Source organism: Chelonoidis abingdonii, chromosome 3 (assembly GCF_003597395.2).
Source record: "Chelonoidis abingdonii isolate Lonesome George chromosome 3, CheloAbing_2.0, whole genome shotgun sequence".
Lineage (NCBI taxonomy): Eukaryota > Metazoa > Chordata > Testudines > Testudinidae > Chelonoidis > Chelonoidis abingdonii.
The window spans coordinates 193,982,119-194,007,771 of record NC_133771.1 but is presented as its reverse complement, the minus strand read 5'-3'; the positions used below and the strand labels follow the sequence as shown (position 1 = coordinate 194,007,771).

The following is a 25,653-nucleotide window of genomic DNA, read 5'->3' as shown; positions in this document are numbered from 1 at the left end:
TACTCCTGTCATGACTTAGCCTTCACTAAGGTCAGAGCCCTTCTCTCTGAGGCACTCAAGAACAGGTATCCCTAACATGACATTTTCTCATCCAGCACCATTGTTTGAAATACACGGACACCAATACAAAGAGAACAACCATCTGTGCAACCTCTTGACTTACGAGCACAGTATTTCCAAAAATCTGTCCTCAGTTACAGTATTCACAGCTGGAGTAAATGAGATTTCAGTGGAGTTACACCAGTGGCACCAGACCTGGGAGCTGAATTCGACCCAGGGTGCATAATACTGTTCTACTCTTGGCAGAAGACCACGTCTAAAGCAATTCAATTATATTTTCACTTTGAGCAGGTGCTTAAGAAAAATATTAAAGGGAAAGCAGAGAACACTCTTGCAAAGTAACAGGAAATTATTCCAGCCCCATGAAATATGACAGACTATAACATATGACACCAAATGCCTTAAGTGCTTACTCACATACAACAATGCTGCTTCAAGCTCCGTACACTGTTTGGTCCACCAGTGTCTGTCCAGTACTTGTTTATTGCACATGCATGGTCTTCTGCCTATCACTATAACAACGACCTGCCTACATCCTTGTGTTATTTCTTCTTTACATCACTAATTTGTGTAATTTCAAATACACCCTGTGTACCCAGTCACAATGTTTATCTGTTTAACCAACAGTATAGTCTAGGTGTCTAACTGTTTACTCAGTTGGGTACTTTGTTATACTGGTAACTATTCCTTTGAAGCACAAATCATTTGTTTTTAAAAAAACAACAATCTTCTTTAAGGGGAATTCCAAATCTACAATACATGGAGCATGAACTACCTATAATGCAGAGTGAATTATTATCAAAATGCCCCCTCTTTGGAAGCATATTTTATTTTACACTGCAATTTGAGTTACAAAAAAACCTTAATTATTTCTTTGAGGAGCAATTTTTTGTGCTTCATCAAAAGGATTTTTTAAGTGTCTCCAATCCTCATTCACTAAACTAGTTTCTACTACCACAGTCTTTTCTCCAAGCAGAGGATCTTTAATTTTTAAGAACTGAAAATAAATTTGTTTTTAATTTTGTTCATCTAACTCAAAAATCCATTTCTCTTCTTGGGCATCTTCCAGGAAAGGTTTCCACCCCCACTGTGTCTTTGGTTGGTGTTAAATTTATCAGAATTACCATTTAGACAAGATGAGAGATTAGAGGTAATCAGGTTGTGTGTTAGCCTTTAGCTTCATGACATTTTCTATGCATTACAAATTTTTTAAGAAAGCTTTCCAACTTTCTGTCTTTGTAAGATTATTTAGTTAGTTTCTTGATAATTTTCATAGAAACATACTTATAATAAATGACTGGAAAAATCCTCAATCTGTTTTCTGAATTGTAAGGAATTGTTTTTCAGACCTTAGCTAAAGACCTAATCTGTTAAGCGACTGTATCACTAAGACACAGTATGTAATAAGAAGCTTTCATTATTTTCAAAATGTATTGTCAATGCTGGATTTTCTTCCTCCTAATCAAATGTTTATGGATGTTTCCACAGTACGTGCACAAACAGAAAATCTAAACAAATCTATACTGCTTTGTCACAGTTTTGTGCAGTCAGGTTTTTTTCTATTGGTTGTTCTGGCCCTTTGGGGATTTCCAGTGCATTTATGCACCATGTCATAGTGCCACACTAACAATGTGACAGTTAATAGTGAGGCGGCCCTTCCAATCCAAACACCCCTTTTCATTCATTTTCTCAGAATTATTTTGGAAAAATCCATGAAAACCTGTTCAATCATTCTTGTGTTATCCAAACATGGGGGACAGGCAATTTTCATCTGTTAAGAAACTTCTCAGATTTTCTTTTTAATTACACCCTGCTAACTCAAACACAGCATTATTTGAAAAACTCATCGGAGGAATGACTTTAGGGGTGACTTGTGGCTTTAGGCATAGCCTTCAGCAAGGGGTGGAGTGAGATGGCTCCATCTGCAGAGTAACCTTGCTTGGTATCAAGATTCAGACACTCTTCTTAGAGTATGTCTACACTACAAAATTAGGTCAATTTATAGAAGTCATTTTTTTAGGAAGCGATTTTATACAGTCCATTGTGTGTGTCCTCAAGTGATTAAGTTGCATTAAGTCGGTGGAGTGCGTCCACAGTACTGAGGCTAGCATTGACTTTCAGAGCATTGCACTGTGGGTAGCTATCCCACAGTTCCTGCACTCTCCACAACCCACTGGAATTCTGGGTTCAGCTCCCACTGCCTGAGGGGGCAAAAACATTGTCACGGGTGGTTTTGGGTACATGTCATCAATCGCCCCTCCCTCCATGAGAGCAACGGCAAACAATCGTTTAATGCCTTTTTTCCACACAGACGCCATATCGTGGCAAGCATGCAGCCCGCTCAGCTCAGCCGCCGCTGTTGTGTCCTGGGTGCTGCTGGCAGCAGAAGGTACAATAGGGCTGCAAACCATCGTCATGCATCTGCTGCCACTCTGCTCGCCTGCTCTGGCAGCAGACGGTACAATAGGGCTGAAAACCATAGTCATTGAAAGACCAAATGACCGCTTCCACTGCCACTCAGCTCTCCTGTTCTGGCAGCAGATGGTGTAGTAGGGCTGCAAACCATCATCACGCTTCCGCTGCCGCTGTGCTCTCCTGCATACGCCATACCATGGCAAGCAGGGAGCCCGCTCAGATCACCACAGCAGTTATGAGCATTGTAAACACTTTGTGCATTATCCTGCAGTATATGCAGCACCAGAACCTGCAAAAGCAGGCGAGGAGGCGATGGCAGCGCAGTGACGAGAGTGACGAGGACATGGACACAGACTTCTCTCAAAGCACGGGCCCTGGCAATTTGGACATCATGGTGGTAATGGGGCAGCTTCATGCTGTGGAACGCCGATTCTGGGCCCGGGAAACAAGCACAGACTGGTGGGACTGCATAGTGTTGCAGGTTTGGGATGATTCCCAGTGGCTGCTATACTTTCTCATTTGTAAGGGCACTTTCATGGAACTTTGTGACTTGCTTTCCCCTGCCCTGAAGCTCCAGAATACCTAGATGAGAGCAGCCCTCACAGTTTACAAGAGAGTGGCAATAGCCCTGCGGAAGCTTGCAACACCAGACAGCTACCAGTCAGTCGGAAATCAATTTGGAGTGGGCAAATCTACTGTGGGGGCTTCTGTGATCCAAGTAGCCAATGCAATCACTGAGCTGCTGCTATCAAGGTTAGTGACTCTGAAAAACATGCAGGTCATAGTGGATGGCTTTGCTGCAATGGGATTCCCTAATTGTGAGGCAATAGACAGAACGCATATCCCTATCTTGGTACCGGAGCACCAAAGCAGCCAGTACATAACCCAAAAGGGGTACTTTTCAATGCTGCTGCAAGCACTGGTGGATCACAAGGGACATTTCACCAACATCAATGTTGGATGGCTGGGAAAGGTACATGATGCTCGCATCTTCAGGAACTCTGGTCTGTCTGAACAGCTGCAGCAAGGGACTTTCTTTCCAGACCAGAAAATAACAGTTGGGGATGTTGAAATGCCTGTAGTTACCTTAGGGATTCAGCCTACCCCTTAATGCCATGGCTCATGAAGCCATGCACAGGCATCCAGGACAGTAGTCAGGAGCTGTTCAACTATAGGCTGAGCAAGTGCAGAATGGTGGTAGAATGTGCATTTGGATGTTTAAAAGCACACTGGCACAGTTTACTGACTTGGTTAGACCTCAGTGAAACCAATATTCACATCGCTATTACTGCTTGCTGTGTGCTCCACAATATCTGTGAGAGTAAGGGGGAGATGTTTATGGTGGAGTGGGAGGTTGAGGCAAATCACCTGGCTGCTGATTACACGCAGCCTGACACCAGGACCAGCACAGCAGGGTGCGCTGTGCATCAGAGAAGCTTTGCAAACCTGTTTTGTGATTGGCCAGGCTACAGTGTGAAAGTTCTGTTTGTTTCTCCTTGACGAAAACCCGCCCCTGGGTTCACTGTACTTCCCTGTAACCCAACCGCCCTCCCCTCCTACCTTCAATCACCACTTGCAGAGGCAATAAAGTCACTGATGTTTCAAATTCATGTATTCTTTATTAATTAGTCACAGAAATAGGGGGATAACTGCCAAGGTAGCCCGGGAGGGGTGGTGGAGGAGGGAAGCACTGAGTGGGGTGGTGGAGGAGGGGAGGAGAGAATGACAAGGCCACAATGCACTTCAAAACCTATTGAATGCCAGACTTCTGTTGCTTGGTCAGTCCTCTAGGGTGGAGTGGTTGGGTGCCCGGAGCACCCCTCCCGCCCCCCCGCATTCTTTGGTGTCTGGGTGAAGAGGCTATGGAACTTGGCAAGGAGGGCGGTTGGTTACACAAGGGCTGCAGCAGCAGTCTGTGCTCCTGCTGCATTTCCTGCACCTCAACTATATGCCGGAGCATATCAGTTTGATCCTCTAGTAGCCTCAGCATTGCCTCCTGCCTCTTCTCATCATGCTGCCGCCACCGCTCCTCTTGCTCCCGCCACCTCTCATCTTGCATTTCCCTCCTGTCCTCGCGTTCATTTTGTGCTTTCCTGGACTCTAACATTGCTTGCCTCCATGCATTCTGCTGGGCTCTTTCAGCGTGGGAGGACTGCATGAGCTCAGAGAACATTTCATCGTGAGTGCGTTTTTTTCACCTTCTTATCTGTGCTAGCTTCTGGGATGGAGATGATAGTGGTAGCATTGAAACATTTGCAGCTGCAGGAGGAAAAAAGGGAGTGTTGGGTTGACCATCTAAAATGGGTTGGCCATTTAAAAGGAGGGGCAAAGGTTTTGGGATTAACGTGCAGCACAAACTCAACTAAACCTCCCCTCACACCCAATTCTCTGGGATGAACTGCATGGCTAACAGCAGGGATGATTTCTTTTCAGCCACAGGCACACAGCCCAGCAGGAACAGCCACCTCTGAATGTCCTCTTAATAAAATTCCCCTATTTCAACCAGGTGACCATGAATGATATCACTCTCCTGGAGATAACACAGAGAGATAAAGAATGGACGTTGCTTGACTGCATTCCAGTAGCTTTACTGGCCGCGAAAACATCCCAAGTCTCCAGGGCAAATTAATCATTCAACATGCTTGCTTTTAAACCATGTATTATATTTACAAAGGTACGCTCACCAAAGGGGCCTTCTCCACCTTCAAGGTCCGGGAGCCTGGGTTGGGAGGGTAATGTCTCCAAGATGATAAACAGTCCCTGGTTGTTGGAGAGAATGGTTTCTTCGCTTGCCTGCTGTGTGCTATCTTCAACCTCCTCCTCATCATCATCTTTCTCGTCCCCAAAATCCTCATCCCTTTTGCGCGAGACTCACTTGCAAGAGTCCACTTACAGGGGTGAGGTAGTTGTGGGGGCACCCCCTAGAATTGTATGCAGCTCATGATAGAAGCGGCATGTCTGGGGGTCTGACCTGGAACAGCCGTTTGCCTCTTTGGTTTTTTGGTAGGCTTGCCTGAGCTCCTTAAATTTCACGCAGCACTGGTGTGGGTCCCTGTTATAGCCTCTGTCCTTCATGCCCTTGGAGTTTTTTTCAAATATTTTGACATTTTGTCTTTTGGAACGGAGTTCTGATAGCATGGATTCGTCTCCCCATACAGTGATCAGATCCAGTACCTCCCATCCGGTCCATGCTGGAGCTCTTTTGCGATTCTGGGACTCCATGGTCACCTCTGCTGACGAGCTCTGCATGGTCACCTGTGCTGATCAGCTTGCTACACTGGCCAAACACAAAATAAAATTCAAAAGTTCGGGGGGCTTTTCCTGTCTACCTGGCGAGTGCATCGGAGTTGAGAGTACTGTACAGAGCGGTCACAATGGAACACTCTGGGATAGCTCCTGGAGGCCAATACCGTCGAATTGCGTGCACCCTACCCCCAAATCCGACTCAGCGATGTTGATTTCAGCACTAATCCCCTTGTCAAGGAGGAGTACAGAAATCGATTTTAAGACCCCTTTAAGTCGACAAAAATGGCTTCGTAGTGTGGACGGGTGCAGGGTTAATTAGATCTAACACTGCTAAATTTGACCTAAACTCGTAATGTAGACCAGGGCTTAGTTCCACTTCCTCCTGACTGCCAGGCAGGTGGGAAGGGCATAGTAATCTATTGCTGGCATATATATCACCCAATGCTGGCTCGATCACTCTGGCCTCAAGAAAAAGAGGTGCAGTCGAAGGTTCACCATTCCCTATTCCTCCCCACCCAGGAAGCAGTAAACAGGCAACTAGCTCCACTTACTCCTAATGTTTGAACACAACATTTGGGTAGCCTATGCAGGACTGTAAGAGGATTCTTATTCCACCTTACTCCTTTGTATAGTCCAGGTCACAACCTAACCCAGAAATGAGCTCTATGATCCCCATTCTGTGAAGTGTGGAATGCCCTCAGCTCCCACTGATCCCAGCCCTCTGCAGCAGACACAACTAGGCCTTAGTGCCTGTTCTCTGCCTGAAGAAGTTTGTCCTGTGAACTAGCGTTAAGAAACAGACACTTGATAACAGTGTTGCTCAGTGCATTATCTTCAGAAAGCTTCATCTCTTTGCCTCTCTTCAAACATTTGCAAGGGCTGAACATTTTGAAAAATTACACCTTACAATATTCACCCCCTACCTCTATTTCAGCATATTTTAATAGGTGCAAGTACATCCATGTGCAGGGGCAGCTCCAGGCCCCAGCACGCCAAGTGCATGCTTGGGGCGGCAAGCCACGGGGGGCGCTCTGCCAGCGCCGCAAGGGCAGCAGGCAGGCTGCCCTCGGCGGCTTGCCTGCAGAGGGTCCGCTGGTCCCGCGGCTTCGGTGGAACCTCCGCAGGCAAACCGCCGGAGGCAGCCTGCCTGTCGTGCTTGGGGCGGCAAAATCCCTAGAGCCACCCCTGCTCATGTGATTGGACAGCTCAAAGGAAAGATAAGACATTAGATGTCTGAAGGACCTGGAACTTTTTCTCAGAGTTAGTGCTGCTCATTTCTCTGCTACTGCAAGTGCTGCAGCTTATAACTACTTTTGAGATTACTAATATAACTGAATGTGGTTGTGCATCCAAGGATCATCAGAATAAGGGAGCAGAGAATCCTGTGGCACCTTATAGACTAACAGACGTTTTGGAGCATGAGCTTTCGTGGATGAATATCCACTTCATCAGATGCATGTGTGAATTTCCAGGCGTTAATATAATGCTAGCAGCAGCTAGAATAACGGGTTGTGAATCAGGAGATGGGCCACGTTCTAGCAGTTAGTTGGAAAACTGAGAGGAACTGTTCTTAGTTTGCAAGCATTCACAGTCTTTGTTCCTCCTGAGCTGATTGTGTCAATTTGCAGATTGAACGAAGCTAGCAGTTCCCTTTAGTCTGGTACTAAGTTTTTTTGCTGCAGGATGCCACTTAGGTCTGCTATATGTGGCCAGGGAGGTTGAAGTGCTCTCCTACAGGTTTTTGTATTCTTCCTAATATTATTTGTGTCCATTTATCCTTCCTCAGGATCATGTCCATATGGCGAATGTATCATAGCAGGGGCATATGTGGCATATGATGGCGTTATTACATGATGAGTGCGGTGATGAACCAGTTTGGTGTGGCGTGATTGGTTAGGTACCTGTGTTGGGTTTGTGGTGTAGATATGGGGCAGATTGGCATCGAGTTGTTGATGATTGGTTCCTAGCTAGTATTATTGCTGTGCAGTTGCTGGTGGAAACATTTCAGGTTGGCAGGTTGTCGTGGGCGAGGTTGGCCTGGCCACCAGGCCTGGAAACTGTGGGATCATTTGTCCAGCATGTGTAGATCCCGTGGTATCCTGGAGGTTTTAGTGGGACTTATGTGATGGGCCATGGAGTCCTAGTTGGTTTTTTTTTGGGTTTGTCTTGCGTAGAGCTTCTGTACACGTCTGCTCTGTTGATCTGTTTCCTTCTTCTCTGGGGTATGGTATTTGAGAATGCTTGATGAGATTGTAGGTTGGTTTCTCTCTTGGTTAGAGCAGAAGCGTGTACCTCAGTCTTGGTAGACAATGGATTGTGCTGATGTGCCGGATGGAGCTGGGGCTGGGTAGCATAAGCGTAGGTTTTCGTATGGGTGGTGTTATGTGCCTCCCTTATTTGCACCGGGGTCTAGAAATGGACTGCCGTTTAGATTGTCGCTGAGGTTGATGTGGGTGGAAACTGTGGAATCTGGTGGAATTTTTCCAGATCTCCTCTCCTGGGTCAGATAGAAGATGTCATCAATGTAGCGTAGGTAGAGAAGGGACGTGAGTGGACGAGAGCTGAGGAAGTGTTGTTCCAGGTCAGCCATAAAAATATTGGCATATTGTGGGGCCATGCGGGTGCCCATAGCAGTGCCACTGATCTGGAGATATATATTGTCATCAAATACGAGAATAAGGGAGTCACACTGAGATGCTGTTAAATGCTGTGGTCAATTTTCATTAGGATTAGCATTAGGTTTGCTGCCTATCCATAATAAAAAAAAGAGCAGAAAATCATTGACCCAAACTGATAACTCTGATAACTCCAAATTCAGAAAACCTACTCCCACTGATTAGAACCTAACCTCAAAAGTAGCCCCACTGAAGCCCATGGGATAAGAATAGTAATAAAATCTATTCAATGTCAATCAAGATATCACAATCTGGTTTTAAGATTTTAAGAGTTAAAAAATAATAGGCATGGGACTATTTAACCCGCCAGTTAAAGGGTATAATCCACCTTTTATACATTAAAAAAAATAGAACAATATGATTGTCACTCAATACAAAATACAATTTCAATAGTTTAAATCCATTTATAAATTTTATTTTACCTAATCTGACTAGGCATTTGTGTCATAAGATCAGAGTGTTTGTGCATTTTCTATTGGACTTCAAACAAAAAATAAGCAATACCCTGAATGTATTTAACACCACTGTACAGGATGGGTCCATTGCGTCATCAGGTTTTAATTTGCCTGGACTGTAAATATTTGCTAAAATTTGCAAAACATTACTGAAAGCCTAACACACAGGAGTATCTTTCGTGAATACTCCCAGCAATGCATACTGTCATATAAAGAAAACTGTCATTTAAACAGCTGTGAGACAGCGAGCTGTCTCCCTCTGGGACAGCTCCTAATAAGCTATCAAAAATAAAGTAAGAAAAAACAAAGAAGAGCCTGTGATTATTTTAGTCTCTGGCAGATTTGCAGTAATATGTTCATCTCCATTATGCTCAGGACCAAATTCAGCCCTGCTGCAAACAAGCTGATGCTGTTGAACTCAGTGGAGTTTCATCAGTCTGAAGCTGGCCAGAGTTTATATGCCAAGGTTGCTTACACAATGATAAAAAAAAGTGCACTAACATAGCCCTGTTTATGTAAGAAATGAAATCTTGTTATGTTATTACATTAAACACTATAGAATGTTGCGTTAATCTACTATGCTAATGATTTATGCTAGAAAAGTCAATAACTACAACTAAAACTGAAAACACTATATAAACTAAACTTTGCTTTCAAGATATACTCACACTATAATCTTTCTTAGAATTACATTTGCTACTTTGACTAGTGGGTCTGTGCTTTTTACTAGAGTTATACAAGACTGGACCATTTCTCTTCTCATGGATTCTCACAACATTTTCTGTGGTTTTGATCCACGTGAATTTGTTTTACAATTCATGAGATACAGATTCCAAAAGCCAAATTTGATTGAAATCCTGCACACTGAATAAGGGGGGAGTCCTGTGGAAAAAGTAGCATGTGCTCATGTAATTAAAGACTGTATCAGATGCACAAGGGGTCTGAATTAGGGTAGCTTACTTCTGGTTTTTCCTAGCTTTTGAGTTTTCAACCTAAATAATGTTATTTATAGTAGGTTTGTGTGTGTAAGTGTCTGTGTGATTTCCTGTTGTTTTTTTTTTAAAAAAAAGATAAAACAAATTCTATTATGTGCACCTCTAACAACTCCCTGTTGCACATCATCATCAGGCTAGAGGCATGAACCTTTAGTACTGCAACACTTGAGCTACAGGACCGACCATTTGAACAGGCAACAAGAGAACATTATTTTCCTAGAAGCAACAATTAGTTGCTAGATCCTGGTGCTGGTCCCAGAGAATGTCCAGGACTCAGGAATAAGTCCAGTCTAGTCTGACTCTCTCCTTCCCCCCACTACCACCATCCCCACTCCCACAGTTTGGGGAGTTCCTCTCCTCTGTGTTGCCCAATGAGGGAGAGATTGGCCTCTGGTGCCATTGTGTTGAGTCTAGAACATGGTTGTTGGAAGCCCAGCTGATCAACTTCTCTCTCTCTCCTGCCCCATGTGGTGACCTCAGAAGGAGTGGGAAGTAAATGTGCCACTAGGGCCATACGTTGGGTCTTAGTGTTTACAATGGAGGGATGGGGGAGCACAGTGAGTTTTTTTCCCCTTCCACTACAGCTGTTCTGAGAGCTCCCTGGTCTTCTGCATGTAGTGGGAGCTGCTGCTACTGCTGCTTTGGCGGCAGCATGAGCCTGACTTTGGTATATTCAAAGATTTGGGCAGACTGGCAGGAACTCAACAGAGAGAGGGAAATGGTGATTTTTAACACTCAGGCAAACCTGAGTAGAATTTCATAGGACAAAGAAAAGGCAATTCTGTAGAAAAAGGAGATGCTCCCTGCTGAGTATCACAGGCCTGCTGAAATCAGTGAGGATGCAAGACCTTCTCAAAGAAAAGCTTCCTTTACAATGGAAAATATTAAGCAACCTAAATATAGGAGTCATTACCAGGTTCCTTATAATAAGCAGCATAAGGCCCAGCCCATTAGTATTTCTGTGGTGTCATGCAGCCAACATTGTTTCTGTAACAGTCTAAGACAGGGGTCGACAACTTTCGGAACATAGCCCACGGCTTCCCGCAGCTCTTACTGGCCAGGAATGGTGAATCGTGGCACCTGTGAGCTGCAGAGGGCCATACCTGCGGATGGTCAACGTAAACAAAATGTCTCACGGCCTGCCAGCAGATTACCCTGATGGGCCATGTGCCAAAGGTTGCCGACCTCTAGTCTAGGAGACTGTGGACTCAATAGGAATCCTCAAACGCATAAAGTTACTTGCATAAACAAATGCAGGACCAGGCCCTAAATTCCTTCACTAACTAGATTAGCTGATCCTAGATATGATACCAAAGTGAGTTCCCCTGTTCTCAAAGGAAGAAAAACTACAACATTAATATTATTTTCTAGAATTTTGCCCATAATGAGAAACTAGTCCAGGTAAGAGAGGAAAACTGTTGGTCCTAGGAAGCAGCAACAGGAGCTTTCTGTGTTAAATTATATTAATAGTGCATATTTCTAAAAGGTCAGTGCACATTAGAAAATGTTCATTATATAGGGTTGCCAGTTTTGGTTGTATGTATTCCTGGAGACTTCATCACAACATAATCTTTAATTAAAGATTGATCTTTAATTCCTGGCGACTCCAGGCCAATCCTGGAGGGTTGGCAACCCTATCATTACAAATCTTCCAGTTAAGGCTTTGTGCATTATGGGCAGAGGTGAAAGTAAGCCTATATGCCCTAGTATGGCGTACTGGCAAGAACTGGTGCGCCGTACCCCAGGCCCTTTAAACTGCTGCCAGAGCCCCGCTGCTGGAGCCCTGGGGTAGCAGCAGCAAGGTTCCGGGGGTTATTTAAAAGGGCGGGGCTCCCCCTGTCTCTACTGCCCTGGGCCCTTTAAATAGCTGCCGGAGCCCCGCCACCACTACCCCAGGGCTCTGGGGGCTATTTAAAGGGCCTGGGTGGTAGAAGCAGGGGAATCCTGGGCCCTTTAAATAGCCCCGGAGCCCTGCTGCCAGAGCTTTGGGGTAGCAGCAGCAGCAGGGGCTCCAGCAGCAGTTTAAAGGGCCTGGGGTGGTAGCAGCAGCCAAGCCTGAGCCATTTAAACTGCTGCCGGAGCCCCTGGCTGCTGCTGCTACCCCGGCAGGGGAGGGGGAGGGCACTCACCAGGTACAGGGTGGGCCGGGGCTTACTCTGACCTCCCCATCCCCGCCCCTTCCACCCGAGGCCCCACCTCTTTAGGGGGCAAGAGCCAGCCCCAACCCAGCCTCGTACCAGTAAGTCCCTATTTCTACTTTCACCGCTGATTATGGGAGACATTTTCTTGTTGCTTGTCTGCCTAAGTCTGCCCAGTTCAATCAGTATGTGCACTCAAAAAATGCAGCAGGTTGCTGGATAATGTAACTGCTAGAAAGCTGCAGAGAAGCATTAGGCCCTGTCATCAGTCTTCCATTGTGTTAGGCCCTGGAGCATTTCCTAATACAGTAATGCGAGTGATGCTAATCAGATCCTCATATCTTGATGCCTTACAGAGTTTCCAGAAGGCTGTATTAATCAATATCATCACTTTCCCATCATTGTGCAAGGGGAGTAATTTTATATATGCAGCATTTGTTAAGATTAATATTTTTGCCCACCTTAACTTTAATAGGAAATCTGTCTTACAGACTTCCTCCTCTTACTAATTTTTGCTCATGCTGGGTAATAGTTTAACAATACGTTGAAGTATTTCTGATTATCTACTTTTTGGAAGAAAAATGAGTGATTAACACAAACTTTTTCCACGAAGGCCAAGATCTTCATTTTCGATAACATTTTCAATTTAATATTTCCTTTCACAGTACATTGATTAATGTACTGCTAGTCTACATTTTTCTTCAAATGATATATTTTGTACATTTCAGAATAAACATTAGTAAATATATTTGCTGACCTTTTAAGGCTGTTAGAGATCAAAAACAAAATTTCTTGTCACAGCCACTGCAAAATAAATTACTGTTAAAAAATACTATTGATAGTCTCCCAAATAAACCAAAGCTATTTGAATAATACATAGGGAACACAGAAACGTCTGAAAGAGACTGACTAATAGACTTTTATGTGTTGTTTTTAAATTACAATCCAACTGCCGAAGAATACTTTAAAGGTCAAAGTGATTCTAAAGACAGCCAAGTAATCTGAAACATCTATGATGAATGTGCTGTTAATTATTTATAACAGTTCAATAGGCAGCTGCTAGAAGTTTCTGAAACTACATAGCATCTTACATTTATAGTGAAGATTTTAAAGTCAAATTAATATATTTCAGTCAAAGAACCAGCATGCTGAAAAGTAAATCTGTACATTTTGTTCATATGAGTAGAGTACCAGCTGCGGTAATGGGAATACTTAGATTAGTAACACAAGTAGGATTTGGCCCTAAGTGATTCGCTATTTAAGAGCAAATTTAACACTCACTGTTCTGTTCATTTAACTTTTCTTTAACAGGTCAGATCTATTTTTAAACAGGAAATGTGTGCAGTTTATTTCTTCTCAGTATTTTTTCTGAGCTAGAAGACAATGCTACTGATACTTGGGGCCCAATTATGCCTCCTTTGAAAAAGGAATAGGGAGAAGGCACATGCCTGAGCACTAGCCTCAGAATAGAAAAATGATGTCTCTGAAACAAACAATCCTACCAGTGATGAAGGCCATATTAAGTTCCTAGACACACAAACTAGTTTTTAACCACTCTTTGCTATTCATACTGCAGAGCCCTTACTGCTAAGGGAGAATAAGCTAATTCTTTCCTGACCTGCACATTATTATCAGAACTATTAACCAGTTCCAGTTGGCAAATTTCTATTACTTGTGATGTACAAAGCCAGAAAGAACTAAGTCTGACATTGGGATACTCTACACTGAGGGCTAGCAGTTAGAAAATCCAATTTTGTACATGTAAAAAATTAGATCTGTGTCACATGGGGGTTTAAAGGACTGAGTCACTTGGTAGAGTATAACTAAGGTTACCACCTTTGAAATGCAAAAAAAGGCACACTCTAACCCCTACAAGGCAACACCGCAACCTCCCTCCCCCTTCAACAGCCATATATAGAATCCAGAGAGAACACACATATAGATAAGATTTGATAACATCATTTTCTTACTGCAGATTTGGGAACACTGCAACATCTTTACCTGGACACAGAAACTTTTAACCTTAGATATCCCAGTGCATTGTGATAATAATGCAAATCTTTAGACCCACATAAATACAGGGTCACCCGGGGGGGTGCAAGTGGAGCAATTTGCTCCGGGCCCCGCAGGGGCCCCCATGAGAATATAGTATTCTATAATATTGCAACTTTTTTTTTTTTATGGAAGAGGCCCCTGAGATTGCTTTGCCCCAGGCCCCCTGAATCCTCTGGGAGGCCCTGCATAAATAACTCAGCAGATTTAATTATTTTTCTGGTAACTGGTAAATCCACAGAAAAGCAGCCAAGATAGTCAAATATTGGTCAGGTCATAATCCTAGGTATAATTGCTCCAAAATGCTAGTGCCCCACTCTGCCTTTCCTAATGCTGCTGGAATCGATAGTTCCAATGGAACAAAAGGGTAACTGATCACCTGGATGGAATTTTCTGCAGCAAGTCACTCCTTAATTGACTCGATCTGCCTGTGACTCTTTAGTTCCTGTAAGCTTTTTCAGCTTTAGGCTACTCCTCTGCGAGGGCTACTAATATAAAGACATTGACTAGCTCCTACACAGGGGTGAAGGGGGCAACAAGAGCCCCCTCTCCATGCCCCTGCACAGGAGCTGATCAGAGCTCTAATGGGAGAGTAGGACCTCCTCCTTCCTAGCACTCCCACAGGTACTAGCGGTCAGGGAGAGGTAAGGGAAGGGGCAGGCCTCCTAACCTCCTGCTACACTGGCCAACAGGGAATCTCCATAAAGGTGGTAAAGCAGTGTGTGCTGGCTTGGAGCCCCTAAGAGGGAACCTAGCTGGGTCTTTCCATGTCATTTCCTGCACTCCTAGAACAGAAAACAGCCCATAGTTTGGAATTCCCAACTGCTGGTGGTCAACGCAGCTGCTAACACCTCTTTAAATATGAGGTAGCTTTATGAAAGGCTGTGGAAGAAGGCAGGGCCAGGAGTACAGTGATGAGGAGGCTCCTCCCTCCTTTATATTCCTATTTATTGAGGCAGTAAATCAGTTCAACCATCGTGTCATGTTAGATGACCCCCTTTCTGTGGCAAGCCACCCTGGGTTGAATGTGATTTGGCAACGGGGCTTTTACAGTTGAACTGCTACATCGCCAATTATCCTGTGAGGACCTCACAACAGCAACACTTGACCTCAGGACCACATGCCTCAGTTACTGTAATCCTCACTTAGCAGGGTTTCTCCAGTGCTGGCAGCTTGTTCAGAATGCAGCCAGGACAACACATATGCCTTCTGGCTATAGCTACTGTTACCATGAAAGGGCCACCCTGTGTGCTTCTCATCAGCTGCCTGCTGCAGTCAATTGATTTTAAGATAGCACTCTTGATTTTTAAAGCCCTTAATGGTCTCAAAGTCAGTTATAGCTTCAGCCTCAGCTTGGTGGGTCTCTGTGGTCAGGCACTATCCATCATTTAAGTTCCTCACCTCTGCTTCTTAAAGTGGGTCTAAAATGTGGGAATTGCTTCTCCCTAAAATCCATTTCCATCAAGCTCTCCCTGACTTCTATAAAACACCTTAAAACTTCTTGCTATGAAGGTTTATTTGTTACTGTTATAACTGTGGACCCTATATCCATGCCTCTCTGTCCTTTTACCCATTTTCCCTGTTTGGTTTTTCTAGATCCCTTTGATTTTATTTTTTCAAAGGCAGTTTTACTATTTTAACTCTTTTAATTATTCCAATGTTTTTAATGAAGTACAGTTCTTTAGTTCTGTTACACTCATTATTTATCATATCATCATGAGATGGGGCAAAAGCCACTAAGCAGCACAAGGTAACCAGGGCCAGCTCTCGGTTTTTTGCTGCCCCAAGCAAAAAAAAATAAACCTCTGAGAGCGCAACTGCCAAAGCAAAAAAAAAAAACCAAAAACCTCAGAATGGTGTCCCTGGAATTGTGCTGCCCCAAGCACGTGCTTGGTTTGCTGGTGCCTAGAGCCGGTCCTGAATGTAACATTTCTAAATGGTTCCAAGAGCAATAATAGTTTTCAACGGCCCTAGGCGAATGCAAGATACCTCTTAACAGGGAGTGCCTGCAGTAGCCCTGTTAAAAACAAGTACTGTATCTGCACTGTGGATAGACAGGTTACAATGAGAGAGAGAAAGAGCATTCCGCTCTGCTTGTATAATAACAAAATGAAATGTGTCGGGAAAATGCCATAACCTCCAGATTTACACCTGCTGCATTAAGATCTATGCCTATATTAATATGAAGTTCATTTTGTTATTATACAAGCACAAACACACACCATGTTAAAGCTGTATTTAAATAACTTTAGAAAAAAGGGAAATGTTAGTTATATAACAATATAGGGTCAACATACAATAATTTGCTTAACACTGTTAATTCCGTATTTACATATGTACCAATATGCATCACAACAGTATAATTGTAATTTCTTATTGTAAATGACCAAAACATCAATAATTGAAATCTCCCTCCAAAAAACCCCCAAAAATCCACGCCTGAACTGAACAATATAGCTGGCAGCTAGTTCCAAACAAACCCCATCCTGCATATAGGGAATGAACTAGGCTCAATTCTGTATTCACTAACAATTCAAACCTCAGAAGCTACAGGAGCATTGTCTGTCAGCATTTTCGAGAGAAACGGATATAATCCCACCTACTGTTTGGCTGTGCAAGACCTTCTGTACAAACAAGGCTATCGCATTATTAAGAAGCAAAAGAATATCTCATCAAGTACTGGAGCTACTCAATCAGAGGAAGGCGCTTAATGTCATTTCCTTTACAATGTACAGCTTTAATTTTTAAAACACCAGGCAATGTCCATCCTAGAAATCTTCATAAGAAGCATGGCAAACACCAAGTCTCTTTACACTTCCACTCTGAACTACCATATCTCCAAATCGATCCCCTTTCTCTACCAATGGGAGATTTCCCTGATACCACTCAATTTCCCCTTTCCACCACTGTGAGATTCCTGCCATTTCCTCTTTCTGCCCTACCCCTCATACAAAGTTCTCAGCTGTACTCCAGCCTCAACCTTCTCACAGCTTTTGATATTGTTGATCACCCCCTTCTCCAGGACATTCTGTCCCCCCTTGGCTTTCATTGCCTACACTCCCTTCCCTTTACCCTTTCAATGTATCCTTTGATGATTTCTCTCTCACTCCCTCTGCAAAGGACCTACAGGGCTTTGTCCTTGTCCACTACGTTGTCCAACCTCATTCATTCACACAAATTTATCTATCATCTTTATTGTGATAGCTTTCAAATCTGTTTCCCCATGCCTGACCAGTCTCTGCCTGTCCAGTCCTGTATATTTAAATTTCTTTCTCTAAGGTTTCAACCTGGATGGCTCACTGACAACTCAAGCTGAACATGTTCATGTAGCGCAGAAGCACTATCACTTGGGATATTTAAAACTAGACTGAACACAAAACAAGAAGGAATCACATATAATGTGGTTCTTCTCTGACAAATAACATCGGGGGTCTCATGGTTGTTGTCTCTCAGTGATTTCCATATCAAATGCATCTATCTTAAAAGAAAAATGATGAGAGATGAGCCTTGATAGTTTGACTCTTAGAGAATTTCTTATGTGTGTTTTGCTAAAAATAATTGATTTTGTGCTATTTTCACTGTCTGTATTAAACTACTTATTTTTTGATTAGGCACTTTAAACTTCTAACCACTTATTGCTCATTTTATCTTAAGTTGGGGCAATGATTTAATTAAGTAAAAGATTTTTAGTGGCATGCTATTATTATAAAATTGACTAAATACATTAGGAATATTTTCACAGGAGAATATTATATGTCTCTGCAGAATGTTTTACAGCAAAGACCTTTATACAAGTGTTACATCATAAGTGATATGTTCCTACACTTCAGCTTGCAAGACATACTGATTGTAAAACAAAACGTAATGAATGAAGTCTTTCTGAAAAACTACTGCCCTGTGATCCTTAAAATATGCACATATTTCAAGGAGCCAATAATCAAACCAATCTAATTAAGAAATAGATATTTAAAAGGCCATCAAAAATGTTGGTAAATCATACCCAGCACACATAACCTGATGTTTGCACTAGTTTTTATGTAGAATTAAAATAGCAATGGAACCTCATCTGAGATTTACTCTATGGATGATTTAGAGAGATTAAATTGCACTCAAACAGGTTTTACAAAATAAAAAATCTCATTAAAAATTCAACATTAACACCACAGGAACCTGCAATAATTGTGTTATCTTTCTGTACACATAACAGAAGGTGCTACAGTACCAGTCACTACAGAGTGAAAAGTGTTTAGGCTAAGATTTGCACAGCCACCAGAAGTTGTCTATAGCAGTAGTACAAAGACTAAGGTTGTTGCACTACACTGTAACATGAAAAACATGTCACAAGAAACAAGATTAGAAATTAAAGCTGCCTTCACAAACATGATCACAGCATGTAATCCCTTCATCAATTTTTACTTAAAGCGTCAATTCTTTGTTAAGATTTTGGAGGGAGAGGGTGCCTTAAATTGCACTTTTCACTTGTGAGCAAGGATCTTTTAGACAATCTCATTACAAGCACACTGCCATCTATTCATGGGTTTTCTGCATCAAAAATAAAAAAGTAGCTTAGTTTCCCTTTGGCCTAGCAAAAAAAGAGATCTCCCTACGAAGCTTATTTTAAAAGGAAACACACTGATAATGTTGATATCATGATAATGATTAAAAATGAGGTTTTCTATGCATGATAGTAAAGCTTTATTTCCCCTAAGATATTAGCTTTAAAAGACCTATAAGAGGAGATAGTGTTGCCTAGTGGGCAGCACACTGGCCTAGGACTCACAATATCTGGGTTCCATGCCTAGCTTTGCTGCTGGGTGACCAGGGGCAAGTCACTTCCCCTCTCAGATTCCCCATCTGTATAACAGGGATAATGACACTGAACTCCTGTGTAAATCAAATGATGAAAAGGACTAGATCTGAGAAGCTGGCTAGCTTCGATTTATCAGTTCACCAGCAGCTCTATCGAAACATCAAGGCCTTGACCCTACAAACACTTACACACACACATAACATTATGCATGCAAGCAGTCCTCCTGAAATCAACACTCACAAACCAAAGTTGTGCAATACACCGGTCTGATGGCCATCTTCTTTGGGACTTAACAGGGGCCTTCAGAACTGAAAGTATGAGTTTCTCCAGCTGAAGCTTAGAGGCCAAGGCTCTCCAGGTGACATTGTAATGGACTCATATCTTTTTTCATTCAGGCACAGAGAGGGTCCTGAAACACATATGCACCCTCAGGTTACGCCTATGTCAAGTCTTTGTGGACTAGGGCCAGCAACTGAAAGGTGTAAAAGAGGAGAGGATTTTCAGATCGCTCTTCATAGCATCCAAGCCACAGGTGTAAAAAACAAGCAAAGCTACAGTGTCCCAATCACCAAGGCCACTGCAACTGTTTCCATCCAGTGTTCACTTGAGCCTATCAGCAGCTCAAAAGGTCTCTGAGGAATGCAGCAGTCAGTTTATACAATTAGAATCAGAGCAGCAAATGTCCGGTCAGGGATGTATACTGGGGCTGAAGGGAGCGGTCTTAGTACAATTGCTGATTGCCAGAAAAATTAATTAAAAAGATTAGTCTCATGACCAATATACAGTATTAGGGATTTTCAGTTCCTGCTTTTGCCAGCTGTTCTGCTTAAACACACTGTAGACCAGGGATCGGCAACCTGTGGCACGCGAGCCAATTTTTAATGGCACGTGGGGTGGGCTGAGCGGATCAGCCTCCGCCGCTCAGGCGCTTTCTGCCGCCGGCTGCTGCCAGTGGGGGATCCTCTACCAGTCCCACTTAGCACCCACTGCCGGCCTGGGGGAAGGAACCCTAGGCTGGCAGGGGGCTGAGACCCCAGCTGGCAGAAGCCCGTGGCTGAAACCCCAGAGCAGCAGCGAGCTGAGCCGCTCAACCTGCAGCCGCTCTGGGATTCCCGCTGCTGGCCCCTTGCCAGCCAGCGTCCCCCTGCCGCAGCCCCACTCAGCCCCCACTGCCAGCCTGGGGTTCCTTCCTCCAGGCTGGCAGGGGGCTGAGACCCCAGCTGGCAGGAGCCTGCGGCTGAAACCCCAGAGCGGGCCCTTTGACAGCCAGGGTCCCCCTTGTGGCAGCCCCACTTACCTTGCGCAGGTACCCTTCCAGACAAGGTCCAGGCCTGCGGCCCTGCTCAGCCCTACCGGGGCCAGCTCACTCACCTCATCTGCCAATCTGGGGTTCCAGTTGCTGACTTCTTGCCAGCCCGGTCTAGATCTCCAGCTCTGCTCAGCCTGCTTTCTGGCCTGGAGTCCCTGCAAGCCACCCTGGGCTCTTCTCCTGGCCTTGGATCACTGCTCTGCAGCCTCACCGCTGTGGCCCACTGTTCCCAGCCTGGGACAGTGAGGGTTGCACACAAGGGAAGAGGGGGTCCAGCTCAGCACCCCCATCTTAAAATTGCTTATCTCAGACCACACTGTGTTTGACCTTGTGCCTGCCTTCTATCACCATTTTTTTCCCCACTGAGAGTTGAAGGGAATATTTGACAAAATGGCAGCTCCTAAGAAAGTGAAGCTAGATGTCCGATCATTTCAGCCTGCTTAGACAGATGCATTAGGGTTTATTAAAAAGAAGGACCGTGCTATTTGTGCTTTCTGTTATGAAAGTGTTGTTTGTCGCACGTCAAGTGTTCAATGACATTTTGAAATGAAGCACGAGAAAACTTTTCTTGACAAAGCAGACAAGACTGAATCAATCAAAAAGGCAGTAGCAGCCTATGAGAAGCAAAGTAGTGTTTTTAAAAGCTTAAGTGTAAGTAAAAATCAAGCTACAGAAGGAAGTTACAAGATTGCACAGTACATTGCAAAAAACGGAAAGCTATTTACAGATGGGAAATATATAAAAGAAGTTTTTTTCAGCAGTTCGGAGATTTTGTTCAATGATTTGCCAGATAAAGATACAATCACATCTAGAATAAAAGAACTGTCCAGCTCTGCCAGAACAGTTGAGAGATGCATAAGTGAAATGGCAGAAAACATTAAGGAAAAGCAGACAACTGCATTAAAAGACACAGCAGTGTTTAGTGTTGCAGTTGATGAGAGTGTGCATATAAACGATGTTCCACGTTTGGCAGTTGTTGCAAGATACTGTGCTTCCGATGAAATCCAACAGGAACTTTGTTGCCTAAAACCCCTAAATGCACAACAAAGGGGGCAGATATACTGGAAAGTTTTGTAAACCATTTTGAAGAACGAGGAGTTGATATCAGAAAAATATTTTGTGTGACAACGGATGGTGCTCCTGCCATGGTCGGAAAACAGAAGGGATTTGTAAAGTTGCTTGAAGATCAAATTGGCCATCCAACAGTCAAATTTCACTGTATCATCCATCAAGAAAACTTGTGTGCTAAAATTTCTAATTCAGAGCTTAATAATGTGATGAATACAGTGGTGCGAATTGTGAATTTCCATGTTGCTCGATCTGCTTTGACTCACAGACAATTTCAAGCACTGCTAGAAGAGATGGACAGTGCTTATAACGACATCCCACTTCACAGCAACATTCGGTGGCTAAGTCGTGGCAAGGTTTTGGTGCGCTTTGTAAACTGTTTTGATGCCTTTTTGTCGGAAAAAGAACAAAAGTACCCCGAACTGGATGATGACAAATGGCTGTGTAAGCTCATGTTTCTAACTGATATCACCGCTCACCTAAATGAACTCAACCTCTGTCTTCAGGGTGCAGGGCAAACAGTTGCGGATCTTTATGAAGCCTGGAAAGCATTTGTTGTGAAACTAGCATTTTTTTCCAGGGGTATTCAAATGTCTACTTTCCACTATTTCCAACTCATAAAAGAGCTATCGACACGTTGCACTGTCAATGTCAATGAGATTGGAAAGTACATGCAAGAACTGGAATCAGAATTTTCTGACAGATTTCAAGATTTCCAGCAATTTGGCCCAGTGCTTTCTTTTCTAATTAAACCTGAAAAGTTCAACAAAAGGACTTGGATTTGTCTGTATTTCAGTGGATGGGTGTTGAAGATTTCGAAATGCAATTCATTCAGTTAAAAAGCTCAGAATTGTGGACATCAAAGTTTGTGGATCTGCGGAGCGCACTTGAAATCACCGAGAGAGATCATGGGGTCTCTATTCTGACCTGCTGGACATCTCTGCCAGTGAAATTTAACTGTTTGAAGAAAATTGCGTTTGCAATGCTTTCAGCATTTGGATCCACATACCTCTGTGAACACGTATTTTCACACATGAAATCTCTCCTCTGTCCCTCTCGGAGCCAGTTAACAAGTGATCACTCAGAAGCCTGTGTGCAGCTTAAGGTATCCAAATACGTGCCAGACACTGGAAAATGCAGGAAGGAAAAGCAAGGGCAAGGATCACACTAAACTGATAAGATCTGCATTTTAATTTAATTTTAAATAAAGCTTCTGAAACATTTTCAAAACCTTGTTTACTTTAAATATTACAGTAGTTTGGTTATATATTATAGATTTATAGAGAGACCTTCTAAAAAATGTTAAAATGTATTACCGCACGCAAAGCCTTAAATTAGAGTGTATAAATGAAGAGTTGGCACACCACTGCTGAAAGGCTGCCGACCCCTGCTTTAGACATTACCCTGGGGATGATACTCCATTGTGTGTTTATTTCAGCAGCTGCTTGATCGTTTATATTTTTTTTTCAATTTTCTGCACAATACTTTTTTAAAAAGATGGCTTTACAAAAACAAGGATTATTGAGCAAACAGAAGATACCGGAGCTGAACTGCTATAATGGCCCCATCCTACCAGGTAAGGCATGCTTCCTGACTGGTGTGCAGTGCCCTGATCTCTCAGAGAGCTGAGGCACTCAAGGAGCTCCCAGGAAGTACACAGCACCTTGAAAGAGCAGGTCCTAACAAACCTGTGCAAAATAACAGCACACAGTAAAATGCCAAGCATTATCGGAATAGCTATCAAGGACAATTTACTTCCATGCATCTACTATTGAACAGATGGAAACACAAACTATGGCAAAACCTGTAATATAAACCAACATTGCCCTCAGCAATCTCTGCTACAGGAAACAGACAGACCATCACACCAATATTTTAACAGAATTTCTGCTCACAATGCAGGATTAGATGGCATTACTGCTTACAGTATTAAATGCTCAATCCAGTTGAAATTAACCTAGGCAGCTGTAGTCTCCCAGAAGCTCTGCAGAATTCCTATTAATCCAGTAGCTAGACTCAGCCCTGGGTTAGCCAGAATAATCTAGGGTGGTTGAAAGTCCACAGTGAGTTCTGCAGTTGGCTAGCATGTTTCCAAAGTGGGCAGCACGGATCATGGCTGGGGCAGCGATCCAGCACACAGGAGCCTTTGCCAGTGGGCTCCTCTGCACCTTGCCCCCAATTTAATTTAAAGCTGCCTTCCTCCAGAGGAAACCTCTATCATGCCCTTCCTACAAAGTGAATCCTTCTGGGGCACAGCTGTTCTTGCTGGCACAGGCAGGAGCATGTAACTTTTCCCTCTGTCAGTGAGGATGAATTGAGCCCAATAGCTGCCACTGTGACAGTGATGTTGATGGGAGAAATACCCTTTTATTCACCAAACCCACATAACCCCTTCCTTTAAAGCAGACTCGCCCGGCCTTATCTTATTTACACTGAAGCTCCTTTACACTGCCAGAACAGTCTAACAATCAGGCCTTCAGACTGCCTGGCTTCATTGTCATGCACGGGAATCACGCTCATGATAATGACATTGGAGGAATTGCACAACAGATACTCAGGACATATCCAGACATCCTGCTGCAAGGGAAGCTTCAACATGAACTGAGGAAGAACCTTAAAAAGGAGTCATGGCCAAATGCTCCTGTTCTGCTCTGGCCAACCTGAGAAGCCCTTTCCTGAAGGTAACTAACAAAAGCAGCTTTGATAACCACAGGTAAAACTGTCCACACTTGTAAAGTTCCCAGAGTTGGCCACAAACTCCTGTGTTCCAGACTTACTCAAACCATGTCCTGATTTTGGCCTGCTGCTGCCCTCCCTAAGAGGCTAGCCTGTGTGCCATCTACCTCTCTCCTCACTTATGCTGTCTCTCCATTCCTCTACCAGCCTGTCACAGTGCAAAAGGCACTGCAAGATCAAGAGACAAACGAAAAGAATGTCATCTGTCTGCTGTCTATCTAGCAGCTTCACATCAGGAACACGCTTCCTAATTATGATGACAGTAACGGCGAGATTGGTTAGAGTGCCATGGGAGGGAAAGAAGAAATACTGGATGAGTCTCAGTGTTTTGATTTAGGGAGCTCATTCTCTGAGACACATTTCTCACTATTAGTGCTGTTTGTTTTGACTCTTCCTATTTCTCTCAGTCAGGACAATGAAAACATACTCAGTTTCACTCTGGAGTGTAGTCTCTTTCCAGTCAATTTCATGTTCTCATTCATTAGTACTACGTATTTTGGGGTTGCAAAAAAGGCAGAGAATTTCTGGGGGAAAGGGGAGAATAAATGTATTTCTACTGGAATTTCATGTAAATTCACTGAAATGTTATTTAGGAGTTTGTAAAAGTATGTTATTAAAAATATTAAATTTGGGGGCAAATGTCATCTATTTCATCCTATTTTTCCATTATGCAGATATCTGAAATCGCATAGCAAGGAAGTGATAAGACTGATATCTAAAAACAATCTGCTGACAAACATCTCTTCCAAATGTAACCATAATAACAAGAAACATACAAAACTGAGATTTGCCACATTAATAAAACAGAGAGCTCTTGCACATTAGTACATTCAAACCAATATTTCGTTCTCAAAGCAAAAAATAGTGATTTCACATTGGAATATAATTCAATCACTCAAACAACGCTCTTGTCCAAATGGATATCAGAATCCTTCCAGCAACTGAGTTTGCTGGCTTTAAAATGAAAAACCTTCAAATGACAGAGTACCAGAATAAAAATGCGTTGTCCTGGAAACAGACTCCTAGTTTCACAATCTACGGTATGCATTTCCAAGTGGCTGTTGATAAATGTTTACATGTGTATTAAAAAAACCCTCTGTTTAATTTGAATTGTTGCAGAAATGTCAAGAAAGAGGATAATGCAGCTCCCTTTACCCAGAATCTCTTTTTGCTGTTAGACTTCCTCAAGTATCTTTTCTCTGTCCCTTGAATCTGTAACCCCGGATATAACAGCAAGACTGTGATCAACACATTGAGTTGACACTATCCAACTAATTCTCAGCAAAACCAGGATGACAGGATGTCTTGAGGTGATATAACTCTGAGAGCCATGATTCCAAAATAGTCTGATCAGTCATTTTCATGCTCTCAATTAATCCACTGATTCATCTTTACCAGCTTGAGTACAATTTTTCAGTAGGTTCTAAAAGATGAGTTCTCCTCATTTTCCATGTTAGTACCTTGATATGGAAGTGAAAAGAGATATGAGTCCAGATACCCAAAAGCTAACAGAGTTTGGTTGAATACATATCCAAGATGCTCTTTGTCTACGTAGCTCTCCAAACTATACACCTGCTCTGTAGTAGCAACTAGATGAAATGGAGCATTCCACATATTGATTGCAGAATGTATCAGGCCTCATTTCTTATCAAGTTCCAACAAGGAATAAATCAAAGAATACTAAGCACCTGTAC

General features: G+C 43.2%; 1 protein-coding gene across 4 annotated transcripts in view; it reads right to left on the bottom strand.

Annotated features, from left to right (window-relative positions):
• CCDC85A (coiled-coil domain containing 85A) overlaps nucleotides 1-25,653 on the bottom strand; it is a 174,031-nt gene that overhangs the window by 129,102 nt on the left and 19,276 nt on the right. The window lies entirely within an intron of this gene.